The sequence below is a fragment of the Perca fluviatilis genome, chromosome 19 (assembly GCF_010015445.1).
Source record: "Perca fluviatilis chromosome 19, GENO_Pfluv_1.0, whole genome shotgun sequence".
NCBI lineage: Eukaryota > Metazoa > Chordata > Actinopteri > Perciformes > Percidae > Perca > Perca fluviatilis.
The window spans coordinates 3,738,508-3,750,954 of NC_053130.1; positions in this window are offsets into that span (position 1 = coordinate 3,738,508).

Sequence of the window (12,447 nt, forward strand, 5' to 3'; positions counted from 1 at the left end):
CTGGAATTTGGGCAAATGGCAGAAGGGCCGCCCCCTATGGACCCCTATGTTAATTTTGATAAGTTATTTCATGCACGCAGCCACAGATATTCCAGATTGTACTGCGGCAAGGTGCGTGGAAAGATTAACTCGGACTAATTTCCAAGCTAGGTTATTGACAAAAATTGGGCCGGTGTGTTGCAAATGCCAGGGCCGTTGTTTGATCCCAGTCCGTCACTGCCCAACCCTAACCCTACCCTACCCTTACCCTAACCTAACGCAACCCTACCCTACCCTAACCTAACCCAACCCAACCCAGCCCTTACCCTACCCTAACCCTCTTGTAAACTGCTTATATGAACCTCAGTAAATAAGTGTCTCTGTATGTACAGTATGTCACTAGTAGTGATGATAAACCTTAAAAAACAAAACCACGGTGAGTCACATCTGAAGGAAGCATTTGCATCTCTTTACTTAGGAAAATCTGGCTAAACAAAACATTAGATAATGATAATTACAGCAAAGTAAACTGATAACCCAGCCATAACTCATGTGGAATAATAACTATTCTAGATAGAAACTTGGGTAAAAGAGTTAACAAAGTAAATTTTTCTACATGTGTCCTCTAAGAGACAACAGTCTCGTTGAATTAGCAGCTTCTGAGGCCAGACTCATTTACATTTCGCAAGGATCTGTCCTTTATTCACAATCTAAACTCCTCAAGAGAGAGCAGCTCTTTCAACTTTAAATCATCCCGCTGCTGCTGCTCCCAATAACTTGGAGCAGAATTTAGAGAGGCACTTTTGCATAATTCATTTCGGACTCTCTGGACAGATAGCAACTCCTCTGAGACAGAAAACACCAACAACTTATATATGCAGCTGTAAGAGGACAAAGAGTTAGGAAGCACATATAAAGGGTTAGCAGAATGTCACTCCAGAATTAGATTGTTGTTTCAAGTTACATCAAGCAAATGAGAATGCATGAGAAGGCACGACATTCTGGCCTGATGCAGACTGAGTAATGTTACGGTCGCTTCCCTTCTGCATCTTTAATTCTCGAGGGGCTGGAGAAGTAATTCAGATCCTTTTCTTTAGTAAAAGTTCTAATACCACACTATAAAAAATACTCTCTTACAAGTGAAAGTCCTGCATTGTAAATTTTACTTAAGTAAAAGTCTGTATGTGTCATCACTTAAAGAATTAAAAATAAAATAAATGGGACCTCAATTTACAAAATGAACATCATGCTGTATTGAAGAAGACTTGAAACTCATTATGAAATGGCTATGGTAATAAATCAAGTGAGAAGTAGGCTCATCATCAAAAATCTGACTTTTTTTGGGAACCAGTGTAGTCGTCCCTTGCTGTAAATTAAAAAAACTGCAGGTTTAAGGAACTGCACAGCAATGCAGAAGGCGCGTATTGACTTCAGACTAAATCTGTGAACCTGTGGTTCTGCAAACAGAAAAATGAAAACACAGAGTTTTATGGTCCGTTTTTACAGCTTCACTTTTCAGACCTGGAAGCTTTGTCCATTATTTTTACAGTCTCTGGCCTGTCCTTTAAGTTAAAGTTCTCTTAGACGTGCTCCATAGACACTTCATCAGCCACACATGCACTTAACCGTATCAAAAATCACACACGTGGCAGTCTCTCTAATATACTGTATCCTCCGCCTCCTGGACCCTCACACCCTGTTCAATGGGATTGACCTCTGACCCTGCAGCCCGTCTGCAGTCATGCAGTCACTCCTTTGGCATCCTCATGTGTCGCCAGCTCTAGCAGAAGCTGGCTCATTACACCAACGTGACATTCCCGCAAATGGCTGCTGTTGTTGAGCCATGTGCTGAGTCGACGGCCCTGCATGTCATCATCCTCATCATCACTAACACACTCCTAGTATGTCCAACAAATCCCTCACACACGGGAAGAGGCAAAATAAAGTCACAAGTCAGTTTACTGTAACTAAATATAGCAGAAATGCAACTGAGTGAATATTTCCACCTGAAAGTAGTGGAGTAAGTGTATAGCAGCATATGTAAATACAAAAAGTACCTAAAATGATTCTAAAGCACTGTATTTGAGACATGAGGAATGTTACTAAGTTACTCTTCATCTCAGCTGTGCTGTGCCATTAGATCATAAAAGGTGAACCCTTGCTTGGGATCTAGGCTCGTTTCGCTGTGGAAATCAGTTCCAGTTGGCAGTCAGCCTTGGGCCATAGATGAAACATGGAACCAGACCAAGTATGCTTGAGCCGATTCTGGTTCTTCATCCGTCACAAGTCTGACATGTCTCTGGCAACCACGAGGGCCAGATTAAGGCCACTCCTGTACAAGGCCATTTTGGATCTCTTAACCTTCATGTTGTCCTCGGGTCAAATTTGACCCATTTTCAAAAAGTTTCTATATCAGAAATTTGGATTTTGTTCAACAAAATTGTCAAAAACAATAATCGGGATGGTTCCATCCAACGTTCTTCACAATTAAAATACATAATCAATTCAAAACTGAATTTGGCATCAAAAATGTGGAAAGAAACTTCAAATAAAGCGCCAAACAGACAAAAACATTGGGTAAAGCTTCAGAAACGTCGGAAGAACTGACAAAAACATCAGGAAAAGCGACAAAAGTGTTGAAAAAGAAAAAAAAAGTTTTATTTTTAAATTTTGACCCAGAAAAAACTAAAAGTTGCACGGCCGACGGGAAGGCAACACGAGGGTTAGAAGGCTGCTTATAGTGAACTGCACGGGATTAAGTGTTAAGTCAAAAACTGTATATAAAAATTGACGGCATGACAGCTTCCTAAACGGGAAGCCAAAAGTGGCCATCTCGATTGCCCCCTGGTGGCTGGCTGCAGTAATAAACCCCGCCCCCTCCATTTTAGCCGATCTGACATGGGACAAAAAAATAAATAATCTAAGTTAAAGACATTTGTCCAAAAGACGTTTTCTGTCGTTTCAGGTAGTTCTTTTCACGCTGATGTTCAAGTGTTGTGATTGAGTCACGAGTGAGTCTGGCAGGTGTATTGGCAGGACCTTTATACCGCATGTCATGGATGTATTATATGACCTGGATACAGCGTTCAAGGAGGATCCCCGTTCATTCCTATAAGAGTTGCTCAGTGACGCGTGAAGCCATCATGGAGCCAAAAATGACCCGGATGATTGGCAGTGGGGAATAAATGATTTAATTGTGTGGCTCTTCTAGCCTTTCCAAATGTCATCAAACGGAATGGATCATATTCTGATGGTGAAACGAGTCATTCTGCCGGGGTTGAGACACTCAAAGAAAAGATCCACTGATTTACAGACGCCTCTTTCGCCATGCAAGTCTTTCATCATGTGATGGGCTGGTAGCCTGCCAGAAAGTCCAAGTTTGGGCGAAGGGGTGAAGGCTATATGGCACAAGCATACAGCTACAGTAACTGTGCTTTGTCACCCGTCAACTAAGCAATCATATCCCAAAACATCAAACACACCGTTTCCAGTTTAGTTCTTGCTTGAGAGCAGACATGTGCATCGGTGTTTGCGTGTTAGATCGCTGCCTTCACGGGAAGAGAGCAACACGCGCCCACAGAGGACGGAGGTGACAAAATCTGAAGGTGGGGCTGGTGCTGTATGCGATGCACATACACACTTTCATAAAACACACTCATAACACGTCTCACACATAGTCACAGAAACACTGGAGGGGAACAAACTAATGCAGACGCTTTTTCACAGTCACACATTCATCGAAATGCACACTGCAGCACTGTCACACACAATTATACAAACACACACACACACACACACACACACACACACACACACACACACACACACACACACACACACACACACACACCTCCTGTAATGTCACCTATAAAAATAACCGACATGTTCATCTTATTAATAGCACATACATCACCCCACCAGGGTGATATAGTCGTCTTTTATTAGTGTGACCTTCAATCAGAATCCACTTCCAAACATATTTCATAATTCATTCATTTCAATTCATTTTAGAAATGAACTGAAATAAAAGTTGATGAATATGTGTCACTTTTGTGGTGACATCAGTGCTATTGCAGCAGTGCAAGGCAAACACTAACAACGCTCGCACATCAGGATCACCGCACCCAGTCCGAGAATACACACCGCTGCTGCTGCTGCGTTACCGCCCGTTTCCGACACTTTATTGGCCTTAAACCAGAGGCCACAAAAGGCTTGATTTGGAGTCGGGTAGTCTGCAGAAACTTCCTGTGTTCTTCAGATTGTAAATGTTGTGATTTGTAAATAAACCTGAATATGACAATAACCATGATTAAACTGCAATCAAGATGTGTTTGTTCATCCGTCTCCCATTGGATCAACTCACTGATGATCACTTTTGAAAAAGGGAAGTGATGCATCTCCCAACTGTAATGTATCCTTCAAACTCACCGATCGACTGCAGACAGTTGTCTCGCCTTTTGTTGTTGTTGTGTACAATTACGGTACGGGCCGCCGAAATGGGTTTCCTCAGGAGGGGGGCTGGCGTCTCCCTTAGAGATAGGGTGAGAAGCTCAGTCATCCGTGAGGAGCTCGGAGTAGAGCCGCTGCTCCTTTTGCTTCGAAATTATATCTCCAAACTGACCTAGGAACGCCTTGGGATCCCCAAGTCGGAGCTGGTTAATGTGGCTCGGGAAAGGGAAGTTTGGGGTCCCCTGCTGGAGCTGCTGCCCCCGCGGCCCGACCCCAGATAAGCGGACGAAGATGGATGGATGGATGTTACAATTATGCTCACCTTTATTTAGGGTCTGGTGAGTCTACACAACATTCTGGGATGGGAGAAAAACATGCTCAAGTTTGAGCGGGAAAAGCCACGGTGCCTCTGCAAAATAGCCTCGGGAAGGAACTTGTTTTGGTGGAACATGTGTACGTTCAAAAGTAGTTTTAGTCGTGTAACAGAAAACTCAGATTGGACAGATAGTCTAGCTAGCTGTCTGGATTTACCCTGCAGAGATCTGAGGAGCAGTTAACCATGGTCCTCACAAATCCACCGGAGGTTAGAACGCCAACACAAAGGAAACCCAAGGCAACGGATATCCCGATTGAATGACTGAAATAGGGAAAATAAGTGGAATTTAAAGGATACAGACTAGTGGTTTAGCAATGACACACAATCTTGCACAGTACTTTGCACTATTACTTTTTGCACTTTACATCCCACTCCATGTGTGTCCACTTGTCTTGATATTATGTCTTATTTGTATATTTGTATTTTTGTATATTATTTTGATATGAGCCTATATGTATCTTGTTGTCTCTATCTCTACAGTATGTGTCTACATTACTTTTTGTCTATGTTTACTACTACATGTCTATTTGTTGAATGTATAGAGAGTTAACACCTACCAAAGTCAAATTCCTTGTGTATGTAAGTACACTTGGCCAATAAATCTGATTCTGATTCTGATATGGAGCTGCAGAGGACCACTGGCCTCCATGCACGCCTCCCTCGCCTGTGTTAGATCAGGAGGATGAGGAAGAAATTAATTATTTAGACCTCAAACATTCTTATGAAATGTAAGCAAAGTTTACCAGCTCAAATCCAAACACACACACACAAACACACACACACACACACACCTATGATATTGCTCACTGCAGTCAACTGCAGTTTTATATTGAGCGTGGATAGCTAGCACCGCAAATCCTATTGGATTGGATACAGCTGTGTAACTGTCCCTGTGTTCAAGATTTACAGGAAGACAAGAAAGAGCGATTTTGAAATAAAAGGTGGTGGAAGAAGTATTCAGACCCTTTACTTACAGTAAGTAAAAGTACTAGTACCACACTGTATATAATACTATGTTACAAGTAAAAGTCCTGCATTGAAAAAGTTACTTAAGTTAAAGTATGTAAGTATCATCAGGAAAATGTACTCATATTTTCAAAACTGGAAACGATCTAAACAGTTGTGTCAATCAACTAACTGTTTAATCTTCTATAATGGTTGTACTTGTAGGCCATTATATTGTTGGGTAGTTTAATTTAAAATGTAACTTCTTTTATCAACTACATGTGTTTTGTGTGCAAACATCTTGCAAAGAAACTAGTAACTAAAGCTGTAACAGATGAATGTAGTGGAGTAAAAAGAACAATATTTCTCTCTGAAACGTAGCAGAGTAGAAACAGAAAGTGGCACGAAAAGACTTAAGTACAAATACCTCAATTTCTACAGAAGTACCGTACTTGAGTAAATGTACTTGGTTACATTGCACCATTGAAAAACATTTTAGCATGTGACATATTTAGCATGTAACAAACTAAATCAACACGGGGATACTGGATTAGAACTTTGTAAATGTATATTTTCATTGTCTTTAATACATTTTTTGCGTAATGTAATGTTATTGTATTTTGCAGTGATCCAACCAACACAGTGTGAACATGCGCTCGTGATGCCTCGGTGTCACACATGCAGCCCCTCTCAGCGGGATCCTGCCGGCTGCTGTGTGTCTAAGCAGACTCCATGTCAGCTCCCCTCAGGCTGCGGGACGTCCCGTGCCATCTGCTGTATAACTTGGCCTAACCTTTGATGCGCTGATATCTGTGTCGAGTGTTGATAGTGATACACAGTGGTCAGATGGTATCAGGGTGACATAGCTTCATGAAGATGTATCTATGTTACATATTTAGTGTGTCAAATTCCCGGAGATTTCCCCCATGTCTCCTAATGCGCAAAATTTAAATGTGGAAACATGTTCGTTAAAGGCCTGGTGACACCAGCAGAGTTTATTTGGCGACTTTAATTCATTCCAGTGGCATCGCTGTGACAAGTGGAAGTAAATCTGCATTTTTTTTTTCATCTTTAGTCCAAGTTTAGTGAATTTTGGTACTAAAATTTGCGCCGTTGACTAGTATCAAGCCATTGACCTGATAGCTACCGTGCACAACAGACATGAACACATTTGCTATCTGAGCTTGTTATTAAAGTTACAGGATCCTATCTTGCACCCGGCACAGCGCAAAGCCTGACACAAATGTCTTTGCTAGTTTAAGACCGACGCAGCAATCATTTTCCCGTCCAGCACCCACGTCGTTTAAATAGCAAATGTACCTGCGCCCGTAGCCGTGCTGGTCTTACAGGGAGGTGTGTTCAGGTGCATTCTGGGCGTATTGCTATCTTGAGGCAGCGGGAAGTGATCGCGCCATCGACCAACAAAAACCTGGTCTAAAGTCAATAACGCAGCATTTCATTGTTATTTTAACAGAGCATTAGTAAAATGCGCCTAGGCACATGCACAGCGCACGCACACTATGCTTGTTACACACACAGCATCTCACACACATGCAAAAGATTACAAAAAAAATATTGCAAGTCTTCCATCATAATAGCAATGCTCCAAGGTCCAAACGCGCCTGGCTTTTAAAGGGAATGGGAGATGATCTCTGATTGCTTTACTGCATGTTACGCCCAAAACCCTAATACCACTGATTAATGAAGTACACCACAAAAAACCAAGGAAGGGGGGGGGGGGGGCGGCTTTTTTTTTTCCGCTATGAAACTAGCGAAAGTGGATTTTGACGCGCCCTAAATGCATTGGCGTCATGCGCTTCACGCCGTGCACTCAGATCGTTAAAATAGGGCCCACAATCTCAAAGATGTCTTTTTCCTTTCCTATGGCCATAAGCGGTATTTGCAGCTGTGTTTTTTTAGACCTCACCTCACCGAGTGTCACCTGTGTGACATCATTCAGTTGATGTGTGATGTGTGACATCATTCAGTCTGTAATGTTAGCTGTGCCTCTGGCGGACCACATTGACTGCCGCTGTCATTTTTTCTACTCTTTTGGTGCCTAAACTTAACTGTTGTTGCCACATGACAGTTACCTTTTGTCAGCTACAACTTACTTTACTAACTGTAAAGGCCGCTAAACTTAATTGTCATATTATCGGTTGCCATAATTTCGTAGGATGTCATACAAGTCTTTGTGCATACGTTTCCGTACCATATCATACAAACCAGTTTTAAGAATGTGTTGTCGCCACAGAGATCCAGTTTGTAATACTGCAGAAGCAAGAGCTTTCATCGGTGGTGATCGGGCCAAAGGCATCACACAGGACTCCTCCCACCCAGCCAATCACCTTTTCACCCTGCTGCCCTCTGGGAAGTGATACAGGTCTATTAAGGCCTGCACATCCAGACATATGAACAATTTCTGCCATATGTGCCATAAAGGAACTGAACACTAACAAATAATGGTGCAGTAGCAGTCTTTCTGCGAATACAAATGTGCAATATCTGACTTTTATATTATTGTATTTATTATATTTATTGTTTTTAATTCTGTGTCTTTTGCCTTATAAGGGTACTGTCATTTTATTTGTGCATCACTGAGGGTGACAGCTGCTGTCCAATGACAATAAAACATATTCTATTCTAAAGTGACTGAACAGACATTTAAATGTTGGAGATCATCAGTTTAGGCAGAAATCAACACATCGCTCTTTCAAATAACTGATCTTGTGCGAAGGACAGCTCTTTCTGCCACTGTTGTCCTTAGCAACACATTTCTCCTGCAGATGATGCAATGTCAACGAGTGTTTACAGAAATGAACTTTAAATCTCCCTGACTCGTATGGTGTTCAGCCGTATAGCTACAATAGAGTCACATTGAGGAGCGTCCTCCCAGGATAATGTATTCGTAATGAAAGGACACAGCCGTATCCAAGGTCGAAGCCACTGTCAGTCCACCTGAGCTGCAGGGATGAGACGGATCTGTATCTCGGGCCAGACGCTGTTTGCCTTCAACATCACTGATGCCACTGCACTGTCTCTGTGTCTGTCAGACTTCTAGCAGTCCAGAGCTGAAGGACTTAGAGGAGATGTGAAAGGATGTCTTTAGAAACTAGATTTAATTCAGTCGGTTTTACTGAACAGATCAGAACAGAGCCACAAGGTTGTGCTTGTACAGAGATGGTGGTTTTTAAAATCAGGTTCAAATATTGTTTTTTTGTGATGTCCAAAGTCAAAGGTAGAAATACAGTAATTAAAGATGGTCCAATACCATTTTTTCGCTTCCCGACATCGATTCTGACACCTGAACTTGCATATGACATGATTCCGAGTAAGGATCCGATACGAGTGTGTCATATGTTTGATTAGGTTTTAACAGCTGTATACTACTCTCCCTGTTTGGATGTGATATGATTTTAATATTTGCTGTACGGCCTGGCTCAGGTGAAACTCTATTGAGAAACATGAACAAACACAAACAATGAACGGCAAAGAACTTTCTTTTATTTTCCACCTTGACAGTCAGTCATAACGGAAAAATTACTTTAAAGTAGATTTTCTTAAATGTATTTTTTCACTTTATATGTATATATATATATATATATATATATATATATATATATATATATATATATATATATATATATATATATATGTGTTTCTATCTGTACATAGTTGTCAAATGGTTATGTTTTACCTTTGTTCAGCGTTGTTGTCCATGTCTTAGCTGCATGTCTATTTCTGTGTACACTGACAGCAACATAAACCAACTTCCCTGTATGTGTAAACGCTTGGCCAATAAAGCTGACTTAGATTCTGATGAGATGGTGACTTGTGGTCTGATATACTCCCTCTCCATATTGAAACAGGACGTTGGTCGGGCTGCAGTGAGAAAGACTGTGTTATTTGTTTGATCTCAATGAAATAGAAAATGAAGTTAATTTTGCTTTGTACTGGCCGTATGATTTAAGATTGCAATTCTTTCACAAAGTTGAAGTAAAAGAGATGAGGCAGGATAGAGATCTGTTAGTTTGGTTATTCAAACATGAAAAGGTTTTTATTTGCAGACTTTTTAGAACAAGCATGGGCTAAAAGGAAGACTGCTTTGTATTGATGATTCTCTGTCTGGAAGTGACATTTTTTTATTTTTTTCATTTTTTGTGTCTGTGGGTTTGTTTTGTGTATGAGGTGTCTGGCTCTGGATTTATGGGTTGCACCGTTGTGTTGTGGGTGTTGTGGTATGTTTTATTTGTTCTTTGTTTTGTGCAAAGTGGAGAATGTTGTGTGTGGACATTGGACGGGAAGCTGTGGAATTAATTACTGTTGTACTGGTGTCATGTAATTCCGTGTGGGATGGGCCACTTAGTGGCATGACATGTAAATAAAAAATATCTATCTATCTATCTATCTATTTATCTATCTATCTATCTATCTATCTATCTATCTATCTATCTATCTATCTATCTATCTATCTATCTATCTATCTATCTATGGCTGTGTACATCTTTTGTTCGGCCATTTATTTATTTATGGGCCCTTTTTTTTTACACTGGTTTGGTAGTAAAATATTTTCTTTTTTTTAAATGGGTAAAATGTGAATACACAATGTCACAAAATGGTGATGAAACACAGTGGAAACACACAGTGGTAACGATGACAATGACAGTGTCTGACAACCTGTAATGAATCAAACGAGGAAGTGAAACTCGTGTGTTTGTACGGCAGCTTCACTGAACCAGAGTGCACGCTGGGTTGTGAGTGCGACAGAAACTCTCACTTTCTCTCAGCTCTCCTGTTCTTACTTTCAGTATTGAAACTAGTCATTATCTCTCTCTCCACCCACACAGATACAAACCCACAGCACAAACAGACAGGTTCACACAACCCCGTATTGCATACTGGGAACAGTAGGACTTAATTAATATAAAAAAAGTTAGTTAATTTAAGTTTATTTTATTGGAGAAATATAATTAATATTTCATTAAAACAACAATTTTATGAAATCCGAAGCTCTTTGAGTCATTAAGTTCTTCTGACTCAAACCACAAATTCGATTTTGTCTTTTGACGTACAACTCAGCAATTATTTGCGGCTCTTGTAGGCATACTGGGTGCAATGCCAACAACGTTGAATCGAGTCTAATCTAAAAAAAAATCTAAAATTCCATTGTCATTATCCTATTTATTCGACATACAATACGCTAGGATACAACTTTTTTGCCAGTTCACACTGATATTCATTTTGCGTTGCCGAGCAGCTCCGCTCACAAGAAGAAATGAAAAGAAAGATTACACACAGAGCTAGACAACAATTACACATATACTACAAAGATGAAGACATATCAACAGCCATGATAAAAAAACATGTAACATGACATCCTCGGATCCAGATCTTAATTGGCAGCACACAGATTTTGGTCTAGTGACAGGATAGACTGATGACATCAGCTTGTTCTTTATTAAAGTTTTACGATGAGTTAAAATATTTAAACCAAAGACTTTATGTTTTTCTTGGCTGAACCACTATGTCAAATATTCTTGACATCTTGTATTTAATTTCATTCACATTTAGCCAAAATTTATCCTGAATATCTTAAATTGTTGGAATCTTTGGGAGCTTTACTAAAATGTAAAACTCTGTAGGTTTGAACCACATTTGGCTGCACAGCATGAGTATGTACTGATTGACCCACAGCTAACCTCAGAGCCCTAAGGCATCGTCCATGACGACAAACGGCACCTCTGATTAATATTTAGATAATTTGATAACGCTTTAATGTAGCTGCTTACCGACTTTTCCTGCTAAAAGCTAAGGAGTTAGCCATCACAGGGGGTGTCTTTGGTGGAGAGTGTGTTGACATTTTTCAACCAATGGGAAGGCAGGTCCGTCACACAAAGACTATGTAGTGGAAAAGAGAGTTCACTCCAGGGAATCCGAGCGAGAACAAAGAGTAAAGTGAAAAAGAGAGATAACTCCGGTCTATTACCGTTCTATAGAGAAGAATGGCATCACTGTTTAGATATTTGGGATAAATTTGGGCCTTTTTGGAAGAAATGTAAATAGTTTGTCATTTTTATGAGTTATAATGTTCATTATGTTTATTTTTGCACTGGATGACTCCAAATATATAGGAGAACAGTTTTAGACAACACAAATGCTTGTGTAGCATTGCTGTGTATGTGATATCAATAAATATGACATTATTATTTTGATTATTGCAAAAGCGTCTGGACTTTTTTTGAAAAAATGTATATATTTTGTCAATTGTATAAGTTATAATGTTTATTTATTCACAGTTTGACACCCAAGACATATGGGAACTGATTTAGACAGGAGATTGGCTGGTGTGTGATATCAATAAATATGTGAGATTAATTTTCCGTTTTATTTATTTATTTGTCTTTAAGGGCATACAACCTTTTTTTTTTACACTCAAGTGACCTCACTACAGCACAAATATTCTAATAGCCCAGTTTTTCCTGAAAAAAAATGATGTACATTGATTGACTATAGACAACAGGGTTGATGTTTTACAAGCTTTTTAAGAAAATAAAACCAGACGGACAAGGAATTGTAAAAATGGCCTCAGGGTGATGAGTGTTAAGAAACAGTGCTGGAATCTATTAGGGGTGTTGAAATGAATCGATCGAATCATTGCATCGATGCACCGCGATGTGGACCTGGACGATTCTGCATTG